The sequence below is a fragment of the Sapajus apella genome, unplaced genomic scaffold (assembly GCF_009761245.1).
Source record: "Sapajus apella isolate SASKATOON/1434 unplaced genomic scaffold, GSC_monkey_1.0 scaffold61, whole genome shotgun sequence".
Lineage (NCBI taxonomy): Eukaryota > Metazoa > Chordata > Mammalia > Primates > Cebidae > Sapajus > Sapajus apella.
In genome coordinates, this window is record NW_022437001.1 from 453747 (window position 1) to 476988 (window position 23242).

Sequence of the window (23242 nt, forward strand, 5' to 3'; positions counted from 1 at the left end):
AACAGAGCCTCCATTTCTCCAGGCTTGCCCCTCCAACCTTGGCACGCTTGCTCAATCCGTCTGGGCTTCTTTTTGTGGCAAAGGAGAAGAGTTACCTTCTGCTCTGTTTAGTGGGAATACTGCAGTTCCAGCTGAAAGCCCTCCCTGCCCTTTTCCCCACTGGGCAGAAACAAGGATGCCATGGCATTTCCCCCGGAGGTGGCAGCTTAGAGTGTCCTTTTTAACCTGTTCCCACCCATTACCATGGAAGGCCACATCTTCCTTTTCTTTCATCTTCCACCCCTCCTCTTTGGCTTTGCCTTCCATAGCTGCTCACATTTCACCAGTGTTCCTGTGAATCCTACTGTAAGGAAATCACCAGCATTCTTCATCTTAAAATGAAAGCCAACACTACATAGCATCACATGTTACCAAACAAACTCCTTTAATTCTCACAATCGACCTGTTACTTATTATGCCCCTTTCGCCGACAAAATGGAAGCCCAGACAGGCTGTGTAACCTGCCCAAGGTCGATAAGTAGTAGGTAAGGGGAATGAGACATAAATCTACAAAGTCTGGCTCAAGTGTCCCATGCTTACTGCTCTGCCAGCTGTCTCAAGGTTGGCAACAGAGCGAAAATCCCGATGCCCATCCTCTGCTCCCCAACGTTTACCATCCCTTGGGATGATCCCACTCGAGACTGAAGCTCACCCTCGTAACACACTGAACCTGGTGAAGACACACACTCTACCTTTAATTCTTCACAGCAGAACTGAGCTGAAATCTTTAAAACAAAACTGAACGGAAATTCAAAGTAACAACAGGCTACCACCTCATCTGGCTCTCGGACGGACGTACCCCGACCCTTTGCTCCTGGGCTGCCTCTGCAATGGAGTCCATCTTATTCCCTCCCCAGAGGGATGGATCAAAAAAATGACATCTAAATGCTGGCCTGAGGAGTAAGGGAAGCCTGAGAGAAGAAGGGACTGCGCCGATGCTGTTCTGTTCGCCTCCCTGCCCTCTCGTTTCTGGCCCTTTACTGAAGGCCAGCCTGTTCCCTGGGATAATCCCCCACTACACACACCCCATTGAGGAAGTTCCTTCCTCTGCCCTCAAGGGTATAGTCTCACTGCATGCTCTCAACAGGAGCCCACATTGTGATCCAATGCAATAAACCTGGCATCACCCTGGGACCCTCAGGCCCAACCTTCCTATCTGCAATGGAGGAAGCAGCCTCTCACCATCTCATCAGCAAGGTGATGCTCACCACCTTTCAGCCTCTGTTTTTTGTTTGTTTCTTTTTTGAGACAGAGTTTCACTCCGTCACCCAAGCTGGAATGTAGTGGCAAGATCTCGGCTCACTACAACCTTCGCCTCCCAAGTTCAAGCCATTCTCCTGCCTCAGCCTCCCAAGTAGCTGGGACTACAGGCATGCGCCACCGCACCTGGCTAATTATTGTATTTTAGTAGAGACAGGGTTTTGACATGTTGGCCATGCTGGTCTCAAACTCCTGACCTCTAGCGATCCGCCCATCTCAGCCTCCCAAAGTGCTAGGATCACAGGCGCCAGCCACTGTGCCTGGCCCTGTTCATCCTCATGTAATTTGTCAGCATAGGCTTGTTCTTATCTCAATGAGCCATTTCCTCACTGCTAAAATGAAAAAGATGTTCCTTTAAAGAGGTGAATAGGGAACAAAAGGAATTGAAATGACTGAGAAGTATAAGGAATGTTTTATTCAGTTCTTGTTTTATGTATTCATTGCGATGTGAAGACATTAAGGCCTCAGTGGGCTCATGGTGGTATCCAATTAGCCCAAAACACTCAGAAACTGAACCTGACAATGACACTGGCAGGAAAAAGCTAACACCTAGCTTCCAGGAAGCTGTCCTGAGCATACATGCTGTATTTTATCTTGTCTTCACAGCCAAAAATGTTAGGGCTTGGTAGCACTGCCTTCTGGTTCCTGCCAGTGCCAGTGGCTCTAACAGTTAATGCTAGGGTGTGGCAAGTCAAAATTCTTTCAAATTAATTACATATCAGTGCTGGTCAAAGGCTGCGCAAGCTTCAGAAGTGAAAGTATGTTTTTGCATTTGGTTCAACCTGCAGTATACCTTCCTAAACCAATGCCTGATGAGCGACAGAAGTTTTCTGGGATTTTTTTCCCGCAGTAGAAATGTATTTCTAATTTTAATTTTTGTTATTTATTTTTTTTGAGGGGGAAGGGGCAGAGTCTCGCTCTGTCACCAGGCTGGAGTACCGTGATGTAATCTTGGCTCACTGTAACCTCCGCCTCCCATATTCAAGCGATTCTCCTGTCTCAGCCTCCCAAGTAGCTGGGATTACAGATGCCCATCACTACACCTGGCTAATTTTTGATATTTCTAGTAGAGACAGGGTTTCATTATGTTGGCCAGGCTGGTCTTGAGCTCCTGACCTCAGGTGATCCTCTGCCTCGGCTCCTTAGGCGTGAGCCACAGTGCCTGGCCTTTATTTTTATTTTTAGTTTTTTGGGGAGGGGGCATGGAGTCTTGCTCTGTTGCCCAGGCTGGAATACAATGGCACAATCTCAACTGACTGCAGCCTCCACTTCCTGGTTCAAGCCATTCTCTTGCCTCAGCTTCCCAATTAGCTGGGACTTTGGGCACGTGCCGCCACACCCGACTAAATTTTTTATTTTTAGTAGAGATGGGGTTTCACTGTGTTGGCCAGGCTGGTCTCCAACTCCTGACCTCAAGTGATCCACCTGACTCGGCCTCCCAAAGTGCTGGGATTTTAGGTGTGAGCCATCTTGCTGGCCCTGTTTCTGATTTCTAAAGTAAACACAAGTTATATGTTATATGCTGAAAATAAATTTATCTATTTTTTTTTTTTTTAGACAGGGTCTTGTTCTGTCACTCAGGCTGGAGTGCAGCGGCACAAAAGTGGCTCACTGCAGCCTCCACCTCCTGGGCTCAAGTGATCCTCCTGCCTCAGCCTCTTGAGTAGCTGGGACCACAGGAATACACCACCACGCCTGACTAATTTTTAAAACGCTTTTTTGTAGAGATGGGGATCTCACCATGTTGTCCAGGCTGACCTCAAACTCCTGGGCTCAAGCCATCCCCCCACCTTGGCCTCCCAAAGTGCTGGGATTACAGACGTGAGCCACTGCACCTGGCACACATATCTCTCTTAATCACTTCTGGTTAAAAATAGCAACTTGCTATAGTGATTATGATAGTGTTTTAGGATCGAGTTCTTCAAATGATAAGTATGATATTCCCAAATGTGATTACATTTAAATATTACATTAAAAACTCAATTTACCAACAGTTCATAGTTTGAGTTATTATGAAAGCAATTTTGTCAACTATAAGGTAACCTCTCCCAGACTCAAAAAAGATGCTTAAAAAATGAAGCTTATTCATGTTTTAAGTTAAGGAGCAGCAAGGAAACAGTCATTCCAGACCAGGCGCTGGTGGCTCATGCCTATAATCCCAGCACTTTGGGAAGCCGAGACAGGAGGAACACTTGAGCCCAGGAGTTTGAGTTCAAGACCAGCTTGAGCAACATAGTGAGACACCCCCTGCCCAATCTCATTTAAATAAAAAGGAAAAAGAAACTGTGTAATTAAAATTCCTTTTTTTTTTTTAGACGGAGTTTCACTCTTGTTGCCCAGGCTGGAGTGCAACGGCGCAATCTCGACTCACCACAACCTTCACCTCCCGAGCTTAAGCAATTCTCCTGCTTCAGACTCTCAAGTAGCTGGGATGACAGGCACGTGCCACCACGCCTGGCTAATATTTGTATTTTTAGTAGAGACGAAGTTTCTTCATGTTGGTCAGGTTGGTCTCGAACTCCCGACCTCAGGTGATCCGCCAGCCTTGGCCTCCCAAAGTGCTGGGATTATAGGCGTCAGCCACCGTTCCTGGCCTCAACTTCTTATATTATAAATGAGAGGACAAAAGAGATTTGTTAAGTTTGGAACGATTCATCAAGCAGCAGAAGGGACACTTTTTAGCCTGTGAATAATTCACATCTGGCCTTTGAGCAACTTAGGTTGCATCCAGCGCCATGGCTTATTTCTCGTGACTGACTTGAACTGAATGAATGCCACAGTGAGCCAGACAAGGGCCAAGGGCCTCTTTGCCATTCATAACACCTCCCAGCCAGTTCACTTGAGGTTAGAGATATTTAACATTTTTTGCTTTTTCTTTTTTGGAGACAGGGTCTCACTCTGTCACCCTGGCTGGAGTGCAGTGGTACGATCTCGGCTCAGTGCGACCTCTGCCTCCCGTGTTCAAGTGATTCTCATGCCTCAGTCGACCTAGTAGCTGGGACCACAGGTGTGTGCTACCACACTGGGTTAATTTTTGTATTTTTTGTGGAGACGGAGTTTTGTCATGTTGCCCACGCTGGTCTTGAACTCCTGAATTCAGACACTTCGTCTGCCTCGGTCTCCCAAAGTGCTGGAATTAAAGGCGTGAGCCACCGCACCTGATCTGCAATATTTTTTAAACACTTCAGGACTCAGTGGTTGCATTAACCATGGCAACCACACTCCCGCTCAGTCTAGCCAGTGATGGGGGGAGGCCAGTATTTACAACATCAGTTCTTGTTCCCTTGCTTCCTCTCCCTTTTTGCTGTTGATTTATTTTATTGCAAATTAAATTCCCCTTAACCTTCTGTCTGGCTTTGTTTTGGCCTATCTACTGTGCTAGGAACCAGGAGGCTTTGATTTGAGCTTAATCCTGCTGTAATGTCACTTTCTGAACTTGGAGTTGGCATTTAAACCCCTTTGCACCTGATTTCCTCATTTGCAATATAGAACTCATGAACCAAGAGTTTTTAATTTGATGAGATCTTTTTTGTACTGCAAAATATTTTCTGTCTTTCTGTCTCTCTTTTTTGAAGATGAAGAAATTGAAGATTAGTGAAGTTAAATGAATTACTCAAAACTACCACCTCCCAGGGTTGATAATGACAATGAAGTAATAAGCAAACAACTATGTAATACTCTGAATTGAATTGCCTTTGGCAAAATATGGAGGTAAATAAAGCCTATTTTCTTATCTCGACTTTCAGCTCCCAACTCATCTCTGAATACTATTCAAATTTGCAGCCAGTTTGCCAAGGAGGGAATGGAAATGTTATCTCGTGTGGCTTTTGACATTCTGCTTCAGGACAGCTGTATTTGTACATCTTGGGAGATATACACAAGAAGCATTGTTAGTTAAGCAACTTTTAGAAGTATGTAGGTTGCAAGCTGGTATCTCCTCAGACTTAGCCCTTTACTGCTACCATAGAATCGTAATCATAAAAAGTCTAGTACACAGTAAGACGGTGCTAGAGAAAAATGGACAAGATGTTGGCAGCTTAGAAAACAGTCTCTGGGTATGAAAGTAATTCTCTGTTCTTCCTAAAGGCTTGGTCATTTCGAAGGCAACCCCATATGCAACGAAGTGAATTTAGAATGTGCATGCGAATAAAGTGTGATTAATTTTCAAATACTTTCACCTTGGCTATTTTAGTTCAGAAATGCTGGCTTAAATTATTCTTTTGTATTTTAATTTTAATTAATTAATTTTGTATTTTTAGTAGAGATGAGTTTTCACCATGTTGGCCAGGCTGGTCTTGAACTCCTGACCTCAAGTGATCTGCTTGCCTCGGCCTCCCAAAGTGCTGGAAATACAGGCGTGAGCCACTGCACCCAGCCATTTTCATTTTTTAATTTTAGATTCAGGAGGTACACATGCAGGTTTGCTACATGGGTGTATTGTATGATGCTGAAGTTTGGGCTTCTAATGATCCCATTGCTCCAGTAGTGAACATGTAACTGACAGGTGGGTCTTTAACCCTTACCCCTCTCACTCCCTCCCAGCTTTTGGAATCACCAGTACTTATTGTCCCCATCTTTGCGTCCATGTTAAGTTCCCACTTATAAGTGAGAACATGGGGTATTTGGTTTTCTGTTTCTGCATTAATCCACTTAAGATCATTGGCCTAAGTTCTTAAAATAGTACTAGAACTACATCTTGGCTCAGGGCTGCAAACAGGAATTCAAATGGCAGGGACTCGTATTAGACCTTCCCAGCATTAGAGTCGCTGGGAAGCATCTTTATAATGAAATGTTTCCAGCTCAGAGCACTATGTATTTTTGAATCAACGGCAGTGGAATGAGGCCTGAGCATCTGAATTATTTTGAAGTTCCAGATGTTTGTCAGGATCCACTGAAAGGATGCATTGGCCACATACTCAGGTACATCTTGAGAAGTCTAAAGTGAAGACAGTTTACAGCAAAATTTCTGTGAAAGTCAGAATCTCGGCAGAAAATAGATGGCATAGTCAAATTGGGTAATTTGAAGAAATTAATAGAGAAGACTTACAAAGTCATGGATGCGGTGTATAGAAACCCACAAGGGATGAATAATGCTGTAGTCCAAGATTAGAAATGGTAGGGGGCCACCACCACTTTAGGCACAAAGGGCCAAGGAAAAGGAGCACTTATTGGAACAAACACAGTTCAGCTGAATGGACAGGGCCACCTGGCAGGATTTCTGGCCTTGTAAAAGGATGCAGCCATTGTCCATCAACAATTATAGCAGCATCATTCACAATAACCAAAAGGTGGAAACAACACAAATTTATCAATAGATGAATGGAGAAACAAAATGTGGCATATAAACTTACAATAATATATTATTTGGCCTTAAAAAGGAAGGAAATCCTCCTGCATTCTGCTTAAATAAAGCATAATGGTTAAACCTTGAAAATAATATGCTAAATGAAATAAGCCAGACACACAAAGACAAATATTATATGATTCCCCACTTATGTGAGGTACACTGAAAAGGCAAATTCGTAGACACAGAAAGTAGAATAAAGGTAACTGGGAGCTGGGAGGAGGGTGGATAATGGGGATTTATTGTTTAGTGGGTATGGATTTCTGCTGGGGATGGTGAAAGGTTTTGGAAAAGGGTAGTAGTGATGGTTGCATGACATTGTGAATTGTACATCTAAAAACGGTTAAGATAGTAAATGTTAGGTATATTTCACCACACCAAAAAAATGCAGATAAGAAAAGAAAAAGATGCAGACAACCCACAATTCTTCAGAGAGCACCTGAGGGATAAAGTCCCTTATTTTTCATCCTCCCACCATCCAATCCACAGCCAGAGTCTCCCGTTGGTCGAACTTGACTGAGACGCATGAGCAAGGGAACCCATTAATGTATTTCACGAAGATCAGCATCCAGGACACAGAACAGGGTAGGGGCGAGAGGAAGAAGGAACAAAAGGAAGCTGGACAGCATGGGTCCCTTCATTCTATCATCTCCCTCTAGGGAAAGCATCGAACCTGCTACCTTAGTGTTAAGAAGACTCGGTACGAGGAAAGCTGATGGCAGGTGATTCTCCTTACCCAGAATCAGCACTATACAACCAGTAAACGCAGAAGGGTGTTTTCCAATGAACCTAGAAAGTCTTTGTTTAAATGCCGTGCAGTTTATTTATTTATTTACATCTTTTGATCTAGAAATCCTATCTCCTGAAATCTGCCTTAAGAAAATAATCAGAGATATAGACTAAAAAAATGCAAAGAAGAATATTCACTGGAACATTATTTATAATCACAAAAAGAAGCAACTAAATGTCCAGCATATACAAGATAATTTTACATAAGAAAGCAGACAGCAAACTGATTTTATGGTATAATGCCAAATGTGTAAAAAAAAAATGGTGCAAAGTACACTACAATGTTAGAATGGTTGTCTTTGAATGACTGAATTAAGAATAAATTTTTTCAAGGTTTATTATTTTCAACATTTCTGTATTGAGCATGATTTGCTTCAATAATCCAGGAAAACCAACACGTTATTTTTTAAAACCTTGTGGCTGCCTCACATGACAAATATTCTAATACAGAGATCTCCAGAATCTACTCTGCCATCCTGTGTAAAATGCATTGATTTACCTGCTAGCCGCCTATTAATTAGAAGGGAAGCAGCCAGGGGAGAGCAACCAACTCCCCTGAAATAGACAGCGTGAGTGGCTGAGGGTGCAGCTTCCTTTGATGGAATATTGCTAAACGACGAAATTCTATCTCCTACAAGAAATTATTTCTGCTGGCTGTGCAAACGTCAGGCTGGAGCCTGCCCTTAGAGAGGCGGCTGCATTACTATGTATTTGTAAAATCAGCAAAGCCTATGCATGAACGGTCACAGTGGCTGACTTTACAAGCTACTCACGACAGGCATCTGCACACAGAAAACCATAGCTCAGAGTATATTCAACCTATTGTGATTCCTTCTTATTTCATGTTTTTCCATTTTGAAAGGGTGTTGATTTAGATAAGGGAGAATGATCTTTTTGTGTAAAATGGCTTCGTAGACATGTGAAAATGTCTATTAACCTAAGCTTGGTATAATCTTGCCTACCTTTTGTGCCTTGTTTAACCATTTCTCACCCTTGCACAGCTCACACTCAAGGACAGCAACCTGTCTCATCAGCAATGCAGGGCGTGTGGAAATGTGCTTCCAGAAGGAATTGAGCACTGGTTGGGAATGACAGCTTTGGAAGGCCCTCTCCATTGATATTCAGTCCAATTCTTCACAAAGCTTTGGGGGTCCCACCCAGGAAAAGGAACATCTGCATGACTAAGAGGCCATGCTGGGTCTCTCAGTGCTGGGCCACTATGCTTAAAACTGCCTGTTAATGGCAATGGCCAAGTCAGTACTTGGTGACACAGAGGCACCTGGCTGTGCTGGCTTGACACCAAGTCATTTCATAAAGTCAGCAGATGGTAAGAAGTTGTAACCCACACATACTGTACTTCTTTCAAACTGAAACTTGATGAGGTTCCCAAACTTTCTATCCCATTTGCTGTCAATTTTTCTATCCCATTTGCTGTCATGTTCCCCAAGAATCACTTGCTGTCAATTTTACCCTTCAAACATCTTCTGAGGTTGTGGCTTCTTTTTTTTTTTTTTTTCAAGATGGAGTCTCGCTCTGTCACCAGGCTGGAGTGCAGTGATGTGATCTCAGCTCACTGCAACCTCTGACTCCCAGGTTCAAGCGATTGTCCTGCCTCAGCCTCCCAAGTAGCTTGGACTACAGGCATGCATCACCATACCCAGCTAATTTCTGTATTTTTAGTAGAGATGAGGTTTCACCATGTTGGCCAGGCTGGTCTCTATCTCTTGACCTTGTGATCCACCAGCTTCAGCCTCGCAAAATCCTGGGTTTACAGGGGTGAGCCACTGTGCCTGGCCTGGAGTTGTGAAGTTTTAACCAGGAAAATTAATCTTGGCATTCAATGGAATCAATAAAAGATTATGAAAAGTTACAAAAGTGCTTTAGATTATTTTTTTTAATTAGGATATCAAAGAATGAGCCATTGAGAGCAGCTGTTCTTAGCTAATTCAGGTAGGCACAGCAGAAAACCTTTATACACACTGCTTGGGTCACATACCGATAGATCCTGACCTAGGGGGTCTTGGGTAGAGACTGAACATCTGTGTATTAAAAGTACTCCACTTACGGCAATTATATTAGAAAACTGCTGGAAGAAATGAGTATATTCTAATAGCATTTGTGGTCCATAGAGTAAATTTTAAGGGACAGTATATATTTTCTTTTATACTTGGCTGCATCTACTTAAGACAGTGTTTACCCACGGCTCATTCCTTCCCCAGACTATGACATCAAGATTTGAGTGAGATCCAAGAAGATAGCCATCTCAACATAAAGCAGAATTCTCTTCCTTTGCTAATAATGTCTTTCGTAAATGAGCGGCTCACTTTCCCCACAATAATGCCATACCTGTGAATTCTCTCTCTTGAGAATTCATATGTCTTAATGACTGGTATGGCATTATTTCTACAGAGAAATTAAGTGTGAGCATAAGTAATGGCCAAGTGTACAAAAAACAAAGGCGGATATATCTGAAGATGGCCAGAGATGCAAACATAATACTGTGGTTGCCATCTGACTCTAAATATAATGCATCTATTAACGCAGAGGAAGGGAGGATTTTTAAAAAAATAATATTGTGCAAAAAACGTAATTATTTCCTTTTTAACTTCTATCCTGTATAAATTTATCACAGTATCAAAGTTATCAAAAAACCATCAGACAAACCCAGAAAGAGAGGCAAGTTTACCTCAATTTTTTATGCATGCGACTAGAGTTATAAAAACGTTCATTAATCAGGCCGGGCGCGGTGGCTCAAGCCTGTAATCCCAGCACTGTGGGAGGCCGAGGTGGGTGGATCACGAGGTCAAGAGATCGAGACCATCCTGGTCAACATGGTGAAACCCCGTCTCTACTAAAAATACAAAAAAAAAATTAGCTGGGCATGGTGGCGTGTAATCCCAGCGACTCAGGAGGCTGGGGCAGGAGAATTGCCTGAACCCGGGAGGCGGAGGTTGCGGTGAGCCGAGATCGCGCCATTGCACTCCAGCCTCCGTCTCAAAAAAAAAAAAAAAAGTTATTAATCAACCATGTCAGGTACACTCACTGTGATATTAGGAGTAATAGCTCCCTAGGATATTATGAATAATATCACAAGGTGTACACAGGTGTATTCATAATATCCTAGAAAGATATTACTCCTAATATCACATCAATTAGGGTGTACACCATGTGTGTACATCCACTGTGATACATCCACTGTGATATTATTCATAGTATCCTAGGGAGATATTATTATTCTTAATATCTCAGTGGGTGTATACCATGTGTGTACACTCTGAGACATTATTCATAATATCCTTGGGAAATGATATTATTATTGCTAATATAAGAGTGGGTGTACACCATGTGTGTACAACTTGTGATATTACTGGTAATATCCTAGGGAGATATTATTACTCTTAATAGCAAAGTGGGTTTATACCATCTGTGTATACCATGTGATATTATTCGTAACATTCTAGGGAGGTGTTACTCTTAATGTCACAGAGGGTATGCACCATGTGTGTAGACCCCCCTCTGTGATATTATTCATAGTATCCTAGGAAGGTATTACTCCTAATATAATAGTGGGCATACACCATGTGGGTATACCCCCCTCTGTGGTATTATTCATGGTATCCCAGGGGGACATTACTCCTATTATGACCATGTGTGTACACCCCCTGTTACTCATTCATAATGTCCTAAGGAGATACTCCTACTAATATCAAAGTGGGTGCACACCATGTGTTAAAGTTCAGTTAACAGAAAGTAAAGTGTTGCAATTGAAGAATTATTTCTTTATTAACTTAAAAAAACAGAGCAGTAATTGTAAGTTACTATTACTTCATGGCTGCTTATTCCAGCTGTCTGTTTTGAGTCCTCAGAAAAGGTCTTGATAGAGCCTGCTGCGAGGGAAAAGACACAGATCATTTTCAAGAGGCAATGCTTTCAAAAACAATGACGCTTTGTGGGCTTTCTGCAAATACAAACTGATCCATACAGAAGAAGTTGGAGATTTATACTCCAGAAAAAAGAGATATTACCAACTTGCATGAACTCTTCCAAATTTCTCAGGTGGTTTAAGTTTTCTATCCCCTACCTTATTAGGGCTAGGTTAGAAGGACAGGCTTTCAAACAATATCCAGAGATGAATTAAAAGTAATCGCTGAAATTCCCTTGGAGATGAGACTAATTGAGATTCATCGGAACTGCTGCAGCTGTGATTTTGACGGCTTCACAGTAAACCCACCCCTGCTCTCTGGAAGTTTATGTTAAAAGCTCTGTGGTGTCTGCCCTAGATCTTTCCAGAGAAAGAATTGCTAGGCAGGAGCAGAAAGATCACATCATTCACACTTGAACTCAATGCGATGAGCACATTTGTTTGTCCTCATTAAGTGCAGTGTTGCAGGCGTTAACTGACTTGCAGAGGCAGCATGCTGGGGAGGGGCCAGGGAGCCAGAAGCTGGTGGAGCCTCAGGGGAGCTGGGCTCTGCCGGCAGCTCTACCCCCACTGAGCTCTGCAGCCTTGGGAACTGAGTGGCTGGTAACTCAACAGTAAGAAGAGGAATTTAGGCCCGGCTCAGTGGCTCATGTCTGTAATCCCAGGACTTCGGGAGGCCAAGGTGGGCAGATCACCTGAGGCCGGGAGCTCGAGACCAGCCTGACCAACATGGTGAAACCCCGTCTCTACCAACAAATGCAAAAGTAACCAGGCTTGGTGACGCATGCCTACATTCCCAGCATTCCCACCTACTTGGGAGGCTGAGACAGGAGAATTGTTTGAACCTGGGAGGTGGAGGTCGCGGTGAGCCAAGATAGCACCATTGCACTCCAGCCTGGAAGAGCGAAACCCTGCCTCAAAAAAAAAAAAGAAGAGGCATTTAGGTAGAGGTTTCCCATTTGTAATTTCCAGAAGCCTCTGGTGTCCAAAGAAATGCCCAAAGCCACCACAGGGGTTCAGCAACAAGAAGGCCATACAGGGGCAATGCCTGCAGGCCCTTACCCCTATTTCAAACAGGATATCTCTGATCAGATCCTTTATATATACAGGGTTCCAAGTAAGACTGATTAAAGTTGTGAATGCCACAGGAGCAGCTAACTTTCACATCTTTACTTAGAAAAAGGCAAAGTAAAGTGTCTGACCCTCTTTCTTCATTGTGGAGCATGTATAGTGGTTAGAAACACGGACCCTGGAGGCAGCTTGCCTGGGCTCAATCCTCATCTCATCTTCCTAGAGCTGTGTGACTCTGGGCAAGTTTCTTAACTTCTCTATGCCTTAGTCTCCTTATCTGCAACATGGGATAACAACAGTACTGATCTCAAATGACTGTCATGAGGATGAAATGAGTTAATATATATGAAACCCTTAGAACAGTACCTGGCACATAAACAAGTGTTTCTTATTATTATTGGCCCAAGCTAGCAGTGAGCTTCTTGGCCAGCAGGGTTTAATCAAGCCACAAAAGGCAAGACAGAAGAGCTCACTCATTCTGTGTAAAGGTGCTTGGGGGCATAATTGGATTTGCTGAAAGTGCCTTTTTAAACAGTGCTGTTGGTTTCTGATTCACATTTGGGAAGAAAAGCAGAACAGAAGGTGATAAATTCCTTTATGAGAGAGCTTGGCAGGAAAGGCAGATGCAACTGTAAAGTTAATTGGTGAATGGGAGGTGGAAATCCTGGGCAAAGGCAGACTGACGGCGTGAGCATGTTCTCCTGCTCCCGAGCTGGTTTATGATGATTAATTCATTAGGGATTCTTTAAGGCCATTCCTGGGTGGCTGCTGGTCCCGTCTCTGCCCAGACAGGGATGATGTCAGCATATGGTTTATGGAGTTCTGCAGTCCTCTGGAGGATTCCAGGAGCTTATAGAGCTGTTTCCAGGCTGTTTGCCAACACTCTGAAAACTGAATCTCACTTGAATCTTGTGTAACCCAACTTGTTTTTCTCTGTCATGATTTTTGTTGTTGTCTCTGTACAAGCACTAGGTCATGAGAAGTAACCTCAAAAGTTTCTAAAGCAAAGCTCCCTTTTTCAGCCCCTCTTACTTAAGTCAGAATTCTGCTTCATTTTGCAACCGTTCTCTGATGCACGAAGAGCATAGACTGAGATAACACACCAGTGGATATACTGAGTTTAAGATCGTAAAATGTATCATTATTTTTTGTATTACTAAGAAAGGGAACAGATACCCACTAATTAAACTCTAACACAAGTTTTTTCTTTATAATCAGTTTGAAAATGCTCCTTCAGCCTCCCTTACACAAATTATTTTTAGACTGCATATCACTCTTGTGCATATGTTAAAAGGAAAAGAAAAGGCCAGGTTATTTCTGAAATTCCTACACATTGACATTGTGTAGAATGTCAATGTCAAATCACAGTACATGCTTTCTTAAGACATTGCAGTGTCTTGGGAGCTCACATGGGTGGTGTCAACCAGATACACATCTCAATTAAAATGCCCTGTGAATAGCTACAATAGGCTAGTGCTCCTGTTAGCAATGGCATCTCCTTCTTTTTTTAATTGCATTTTAGGTTTTGGGGTACATGTGAAGAACATGCAAGAACATGCATAGGTACACACATGGCAGTGTGATTTGCTGCCTTCCTCCCCTTCACCTATATCTGGCATTTCTCCCCATGCTATCTCTCCCCAACTCCCCACCCCCCGCTGTCCCTCCCCTATTCCCCCTTCGACAGACCCCAGTGTGTGATGCTCCCCTCCCTGTGTCCATGTGTTCTCATTGTTCAACACCAGCCTATAAGTGAGAACATGCGGTGTTTGATTTTCTGTTCTCGTGTCAGTTTGCTGAGAATGATGGTTTCCAGGTTCATCCATGTCCCTACAAAGGACACGAACTCATCGTTTTTGATGGCTACATAATATTCCATGGTGTATATGTGCCACATTTTCCCTGTCATCGATGGGCATTTGGGTTGGTTCCAAGTCTTTGCTATTGTAAACAGTGCTGCAATGAACATTCGTGTGCATGTGTCCTTATAGTAGAACAATTTATAAGCCTTTGGATATATACCCAGTAATGGGATTGCTGGGTCAAATGGAATTTCTATTCCTAGAACCTTGAGGAATCGTCACACTGTCTTCCACAATGGTTGAACTAATTTACACTCCCACCAACAGTGTAAAAGTGTTCCTATTTCTCCACATCCTCTCCAGCATCTGTTGTCTCCAGATTTTTTAATGATCACCATTCTAACTGGCATGAGATGGCTTCTCAATGTGGTTTTGATTTGCATTTCTCCAATGACCAGTGATGATGAGCATTTTTTCATATGTTTGTTGGCCTCATGTATGTCTTCATTTGTAAAGTATCTGTTCATATCCTTCGCCCACTTTGGAATGGGCTTGTTGGTTTTTTTCTTGTAGATCTGTTTTAGTTCTTTGTAAATTCTGGATATCAGCCATTTGTCAGATGGGTAAACCGCAAAAATTTTTTCCCATTCTGTTGGTTGCCGATTCACTCTAATGACTGTTTCTTTTGCCGTGCAGAAGCTGTGGAGTTTGATTAGGTCCCATTTGTCTATTTTGGCTTTTGTTGCCAATGCTTTTGGTGTTTTGGTCATGAAGTCCTTGCCTATGCCTATGTTCTGAATGGTTTTGCCTAGATTTTCTTCTAGGGTTTTGATGGTGTTAGGTCTTATGTTTAAGGCTTTAATCCATCTGGAGTTAATTTTAGTGTAAGGTGTCAGGAAGGAGTCCAGTTTCTGCTTTCTGCACATGGCTAGCCAGTTTTCCCAACACCATTTATTAAACAGGGAATCCTTTCCCCATTGCTTGTTTTTGTCAGGTTTGTCAAAGATTGGATGGTTGTAGATATGTTGTGTTGCCTCCGAGACCTCTGTTCTGTTCCATTGGTCTATATCTCTGTTTTGGTACCAGTACCATCCTGTTTTGATTACTATAGCCTTGTAGTATAGTTTGAAGTCCGGTAGTGTGATGCCTCCTGCTTTGTTCTTTTTGCTTAGAATTGACTTGGCTATGTGGGCTCTCTTTTGGTTCCATATGAAGTTTAAGGTGTTTTTTCCCAGTTCTGTGAAGAAGGTCATTGGTAGCTTGATGGGGATAGCGTTGATTCTGTAAATTACTTTGGGCAGTATGGCCATTTTCACGATATTGATTCTTCCTAACCATGAACGTGGAATATTTCTCCATCTGTTTGTGTTCTCTCTTATTTCGTTGAGCAGTGGTTTGTAGTTCTCCTTGAAGAGATCCTTTACGTTCCTTGTTAGTTGTATTCCTAGGTATTTTATTCTCTTTGTAGCCATTGTGAATGGCAGTTCATTCTTGATTTGGCTCTCTTTAAATCTGTTATTGGTGTATAGGAATGCTTATGATTTTTGCACATTGATTTTGTATCCTGAGACTTTACTGAAGTTGCTTATCGGTTTCAGGAGATTTTGGGCTGAGACGATGGGGTCTTCTAAATATACAATCATGTTGTCTGCAAATAGAGACAATTTGACTTCCTCCTTTCCTATTTGAATACCCTTTATTTCTTTTTCTTGACTGATTGCTCTGGCTAGAACTTCCAGTATTATATTGAATAGGAGTGGTGAGAGAGGGCATCCTTGTCTAGTGCCAGATTTCAAAGGGAATGCTTCCAGTTTTTGCCCATTCAGTATGATATTGGCTGTTGGTTTGTCATAAATAGCTTTTATTATTTTGAGATACGTTCCGTCAATACCTAGTTTATTGAGGGTTTTTAGCATAAAGGGCTGTTGAATTTTGTCAAAGGCCTTCTCTGCATCAACTGAGATAATCATGTGGTTTTTGTCTTTGGTTCTCTTTATGTGGTGGATTATGTTTATAGACTTGCGTTTGTTGAACCAGCCTTGCATCCCCAGGATGAAGCCTACTTGATCGTGGTGGATAAGTTTTTCGATGTGCTGTTGCAGTCGGCTTGCCAGTATTTTATTGAAGATTTTTGCATCTATGTTCATCACGGATATTGGCCTGAAGTTTTCTTTTCTTGCTCAGTCTCTGCTTGGTTTTGGTATCAGGATGATGTTGGTCTCATAAAATGATTTGGGAAGGATGCCCTCTTTTTGGATTATTTGGAATAGTTTCAGAGGGAGTGGTACCAGCTCCTCTTTGTATGTCTGGTAGAATTCGGCTGTGAACCCATCTGGACCTGGTTTTTTTTTTTTTTGTGGTGGTAGGCTCTTAATTGCTGCCTCAACTTCAGACCTTGTTATTGGTCTATTCAGGGTTTCGACTTCTTCCTGGTTTAGGCTTGGGAGGATGCAAGTGTCCAGGAGTTTGTCAATTTCTCCCAGGTTTTTTGGTTTTTTTTGTTTGTTTGTTTTTGTTTTTTTTTTTTTTGGAGACGGAGTTTCACTCATGTTACCCAGGCTGGAGTGCAATGGCGCGATCTCGGCTCACCGCAACCTCCGCCTCCTGGGTTCAGGCAATTCTCCTGCCTCAGCCTCCTGAGTAGCTGGGATTACAGGCACGCACCACCATGCCCAGCTAATGTTTTGTATTTTTAGTAGAGACGGGGTTTCACCATGTTGACCAGGATGGTCTCGATCTCTTGACCTCGTGATCCACCCGCCTCGGCCTCCCAAAGTGCTGGGATTACAGGCTTGAGCCACCGCGCCCGGCCCCTACTCCCAGGTTTACTAGTTTATGTGCATAGAGTTGTTTGTAATAATCTCTGATGATGGTTTGAATTTCTGTGGAATCTGTAGTGATATCGCCTTTATCGTTTTTTATTGCATCTATTTGATTATTCTCTTTTCTTTTTTATTAATCTGGCTAGTGTTCTGTCTATTTTGTTGATCTTTTTGAAAAACCAGCTCCTGGATTTATTGATTTTTTTAAAGAGTTTTTTGTGTCTCTATCTCTTTCAGTTCTGCTCTGATCTTAGTTACTTCTTGTCTTCTGCTAGGTTTTGAGTTTTTTTGGTCTTGCTCCTCTAGATCTTTCAATTTTGACAATAGCATGTCGATTTTAGATCTCTCCTTGCTTCTCATGTGGGCATTTATTGCTATATATTTTCCTCTAGAGACTGCTTTAAATGTGTCTCAGAGATTCTGGTACATTGTGTCTTCATTCTCGTTGGTTTTGAAGAACATCTTTATTTCTGCCTTCATTTCATTGTTTATCCAGTCAACATTCAAGAGCAAGTTGTTCAGTTTCCATGGAGCTGTGCGGTTCTGAGTTAGTTTCTGAATTCTGAGTTCTAACTTGATTGCACTGTGGTCTGAGAGACTGTTTGTTATGATTTCCATTCTTTTACATTTGCTGAGGAGTGATTTACTTCCAATTATGTGATCAATTTTAGAGTAGGTGTGATGTGGTGCTGAGAAGAATGTATATTCTGTGGATTTGGGGTGGAGAGTTGTGTAAATGTCTATTAGGTTTGCTTGGTCCAGGTCTGAGTTCAAGTACTGGATATCCTTGTTAATTTTCTGTCTGGTTGATCTGTCTAATGTTGACAATGGGGTGTTAAAGTCTCCCACTATTATTGTGTGGGAGTCTAAGTCTCTTTGTAAGTCATTAAGAACTTGCCTTATGTATCTGGATGCTCCTGTATTGGGTGCGTATATATTTAGGATCATTAGCTCTTCTTGTTGCATTGATCCTTTTACCATTACGTAATGTCGTTCTTTGTCTCTTTTGATCTCTGTTGCTTTAAAGTCTATTTTATCAGAGACAAGAATTGCAACTCCTGCTTTTTTTTTTTTTCCTCTCCATCTGCTTGGTAAATCTTCCTCCATCCCTTTATTTTGAGCCTTTGTGTATCCTTGCATATGAGATGTGTTTCCTGGATACAGCACACCGATGAGTTTTGGCTTTTTATCCAATTTGCCAGTCTGTGTCTTTTGATTGGGCATTTAGTCCATTTACATTTAGGGTTAATATTGTTATATGTGAATTTGATACTGCCATTTTGATGCTAGCTGGCTGTTTTGCCCATTAGTTGATGCAGTTTCTTCATTGTGTTGATGCTCTTTACCATTTGGTATGTTTTTGGAGTGGCTGGAACTGGTTGTTCCTTTCTATGTTTAATGTCTCTTTCAAGGGCTCTTGTAAAGTTGGCCTGGTGGTGGTGAAATCTCTGAGTACTTGCTTGTTCACATAGATTTTATTTTTCCTTCACTTATGAAGCTTAGTTTAGCTGGATATGAAATTCTGGGTTGAAAGTTCTTTTCTTTAAAGATGTTGAATATTGGCCCCCACTCTCTTCTGGCTTGTAGGGTTTCTACTGAGAGATCTGCTGTGAGTCTGATGGGCTTCCCTTTGTGGGTAACCCAACCTTTCTCTCTGCCTGCCCTTAGCATTCACTCCTTCATTTCAACCCTGGTGAATCTGACGATTATGTGCCTTGGGGTTGCCCTTCTTGAGGAATATCTTTGTGGTGTTCTCTGTATTTCCTGGACTTGAATATTGGCCTGCCTTGCTAGGTTGGGGAAGTTTTCCTGGATGATATTTTCAAGACGATTTTCCAGCTTGGATTCATTCTCTCCATCACATTCAGGTACACCTATCAAATGTAGATTAGGTCTTTTCACATAGTCCCATATTTCTTGGAGACTTTGTTCATTCCTTTTTATGCTTTTTTCTCTAATCTTGCCTTCTCGTGTTATTTCGTTGAGTTGATCTTTGGCCTTTGATAACCTTTCTTCTGCTTGGTCAATTCGGCTGTTGAAACTTGTGTATGCTTCATTAATTTCTCATGTTGTGTTTTTCAGCTCCATCAATTCACTTATATTCTTCTCTAAGTTGTCTATTCTCGTTAGCATTTCGTCAAATCTTTTTTCAACGTTCTTAGTTTCTTTGCATTGGGTTAAAACATGTTCTTTTAGCTCACAGAAGTTTCTTATTACCCACCTTCTGAAGCCTGATTCTGTCAATTCATCACACTCATTCTCCATCCAGCCTTGTTCCCTTGCTGGTAAGGAGTTGTGATCCCTTGTAGGAGAAGAGGCGTTCTGGTTTTGGGTGTTTTCATCCTTTTTGCGCTGGTTTCTTCCCATCTTTGTGGATTTATCCACCTGTCATCTTTGCAGTTGTTGACTTTTAGATTGGGTCTCTGAGTGGATGTCCAGTTTGTTGATGATGAAGTTATTTTTTTTCTGTTTCTTAGTTTTCCTTCTGACAGTCTGGCTCCTCTGCTGTTAGACTGCTGGAGGTCCACTCCAGGCCCTGCTTGCCTGGGGATCACCTGCATTGGCTGCAGTACAGTAAGGGTTGTTGCCAGTTTATTCTTCTGGTATCTTTGCAACAGAAGGATACCTGCCAAATGTCAGTCTGAGCTCTCCTTTATGAGATGACTGTTTGGATATACGGGGTTCAGGGAGCTGCTTGGGGAGACAGTCTGTCCTTTATAGGAGCTCAAGTGCTGAGCTGTGAGCTCCATTGTTCATTTAGAGCTGCTGGGCAGGTATGTTTAAGTCTGCAGCAGAACCCATAAACCCCTTTTTTTCTCAGGTGCTCTGTTCCGGGGAGTTAGGGCTTTATTTATGAGTTTCTGTTGTGCTACTGCCTTTTTTACAGGGCTGCCCTGCCCAATGAGGAGGGAGCCTAGTCACTGTCTGCCCATAGAGGCTTTGCTGAGCTGCTGTGGGCTCCGCCCAGCTGCCCTGTGAACTTCCCTGTAGTCCTGTTTATAAGGGTGTAGTTAGAACTGCCTTGGCAAAGCTGGCCCTTCCCTGCAGTCCTGTTTATATGGGTGTAGTTAGAACTGCCTTGGCAAAGCTGGCCCTTCCATGCAGTCCTGTTTATATGGGTGTAGTTAGAACTGCCTTGGCAAAGCCGGCCCACCTCTGTAATGGTGGGTCGCTTCGGCAACAGCGAGCTGCCTCAGCAATGGCGGACTACCTCCGTAGTGGTGGAGTGACTCGGTAATGGCAGATGCCCCTCCCCCACAAAGCTGGACCTTTCCGGGTTCAGCTGTGCTTGGTGTGAAACTCTCAACCCAGAGCATTTCCAATTGCTGTTTTTTGGTGAGGGTCAGACCAGCCGAGCCTGATCACCTGGCTCCCTGCCTCAGAGCCTTTTTTTAGTTGCACGGTTGACTCTCTCTCAGGTGTTCCAGTTGCCTGTTGAACAGGCTCTGGGGTCTGTGTGATTTCCCATGCAGTGACCCACTGCTGCGGCTTAAACAGCAGTGCTGAGATTCGTGGTGCTTTTTTGCCCTGGAATCTCCTGGCCTGGCTCCCTGTTTCAGTCCCCTTTTTAATCAGATGAATGAGCGACTCTGCCTTCCCAGAGCTCCAATCGCCAGCTAAAACGGCACCCAGACCCATGTATTTTGTAAGGAGAACCGCCGCCCCAGGGTGCCAGCAAAACAGCCGTGCCAGCCAAAACAGCGTCACTGGTGAACCGTGGGTCTCCTCCGCCTGGGAATCTCCTGGTCTGTAGGCAATAAAATTCCATCTGTAAATGTGGCATCCACTCACCCGCTGCACTTTCGCTGGGAGCTGCAATCCTGAGCTGTTCCTAATTGGCCATCTTGGATCCCTCCTCAGCACATCCTTCTTGACTGTCACCAGGCCAGCAGCAACTGTAAGATGCATCCCAATTTGAGGAACCTTTAAGTGTGAAAACATGTGCATCTTAGAATTATGACATTGGTGATAAAAATTGATAGTTATTTCTTAAAGAGGATGGGTTTACCTCTCAGGAAACTTTTCAAGAGTTATTTTTTAAAACTAAGCCTCCGTGGTGGCTCACACCTGTAATCCCAGCACTTTGGGAGGCTGAGGCAGGGGGATCACAAGGTCAGGAGTTCAAGACCAGCCTGACCAAGATGGTGAAACCCCATCTCTACTAAAAATACAAAAAATTAGCTGGGCGCCATGGCGGGTACCTGTAATCCCAGCTACTCGGGAGGCCAAGGCAGGAGAATCACTTGAACCCAGGAGGCAGAGGTTTCAGTGAGCTGATATTGCACCACTGTACTGCAGCCTGGACAACAGAGTGAGACTCCATCTCAGAAAAAAAAAAAAAATAACACCTCTGCCTCATCCTATTACTGAGAAGGTACATCGTGAATTTTGGCCTTTTCTAAGAGCTTGACAATTTCTCCAAGCAGGTTAGCTGGAGGATTGGGAGGAGCAGAAGATGCCAGAGCAAGAGTCAGCCTTAGGAGGGGACAACTTTTCCCATGACTGTGTTTTACAGTTGCCCAAAGTGTCCTCTTAAATAAGTCATTTATTTGTGCAATGTTGTGATTATTCCCCGCTAAAATACAAATACCCTTAAAAAGGTCATTCAGTGTTCCCCCTGCCTGATTAATGATTTCTCACTTCTGGAATGGATTTTGCCATAGGCTTATTTAAAGGAGCCAACCTTAAAAAAGAAAAATTTTTGAATGTTTTAATAGAGTAAAACTTAGATCATTCAGCCAGTATGGGCCTTATTCTTTAAAAAAAAAAAAAATTTAGATAATAAAAAAATCGCATTGTGTATGATTCTATTTATATGCCTAGTATAGGCAAATCTATAGAGACAGAAGGTAGATGAGTAGCTGCCAGGGGCTGGGTGATAGGTGGAAATGGGAAATCATGGGTACAGAGTTTCTTTTTGGAGAGACAGATTCTAAAACTGGATTGTGGTGATGGTTGCACAACCCTGTGAATATACCGAAAGCATTGAATTGTACATTTTACATAGTGAATTGTATGGTAAGTAAATTATATCTCAATAAAGGCATTAAAAAAACACTTAGAATATGTTGCGTGTGTATTAAATAACCTATTCAGAAATTTTCTACACGTATCCCAATGACATTTATTTAATAATAGCTTAGTAAGAATTATTTTGTTTGAAGCAATTATTTTGCTCAACAGACTCAACAAAGCAAAATGCTAGGGGCTGTGACAAAGGAGATTTGACCTCTCCTTTTAGGACTCCCTAATCAAGGAGGAGCAGGAGAAAGAGACATGCATATAAATCACCCTGGAGGACACAGAAAAGATTCTGTGAGACTCTGGGGATGTTTCTTGGGGAAATCAGGATTTGACTTGGCCTGGAAGGTGTTGTTGGAATGATAGGTATGTAAGGGGGATTGGGGAAGGGATGGAAGTAGAGAAATGTCTCAGATCCTTTGCAAGCTGACAGGGGCTTTCTTAGAAAAAGGGCCCCCAGGTGAGTTTATGGGTCCAACCTATGGAGAGCTTCTCCAGGCAGAGTTAAAGAGAGTGGGACTAGGCACAGCCAAGTTAGACAGGGCCCTGGGTCTGAGGAGAGAGTGCTGTCAGCAGAACTAGTCTATGAAATGAAATGAAAAAATCAGGAGACTTGAACGGGGTCATTCCAGCTAGTTGCTAGCACAGATCATGGACTCAAATCTGTTTTCCTACTCTCAGCTCACTCATCACTCCCTTGGAGTAAAGGTGTTAATACGTCGCATACCATCCCCAGCAAGGGCTGCCAATGGTCTTGGGAGATTGCAGCCTGGCTTTTAGGGACAAACACAAAACACAGTTTTGGGGATTTATGTACAATGGGGTTATATCCTGATAAACCCATACTAAATTGAAAATATCCTAAGTCTGTTGACAGGATATACGTTGTTATGCATTTAATACACCTAACGTACTGAACATCACAGCCTAGTCTAACCTACTTTAAATGCACTCAGAGCACTTACATTAGTCTGCAGTTAGGCAAAATAATCTAAGACAAAGCCCATATCTTTCTTACCAGTGTAAACTAAAAAAAAAAAATAAGTAAGGTTTCTACTAAATGCATTTCCCTTTCACACCGTCATAAAGACAGAATCTCATCAGTCAAATCATTGTAAATTGAGGACCATCTATGCTTTGAAAAGGTGAAAGACAAAAGTCAAAAAGATGA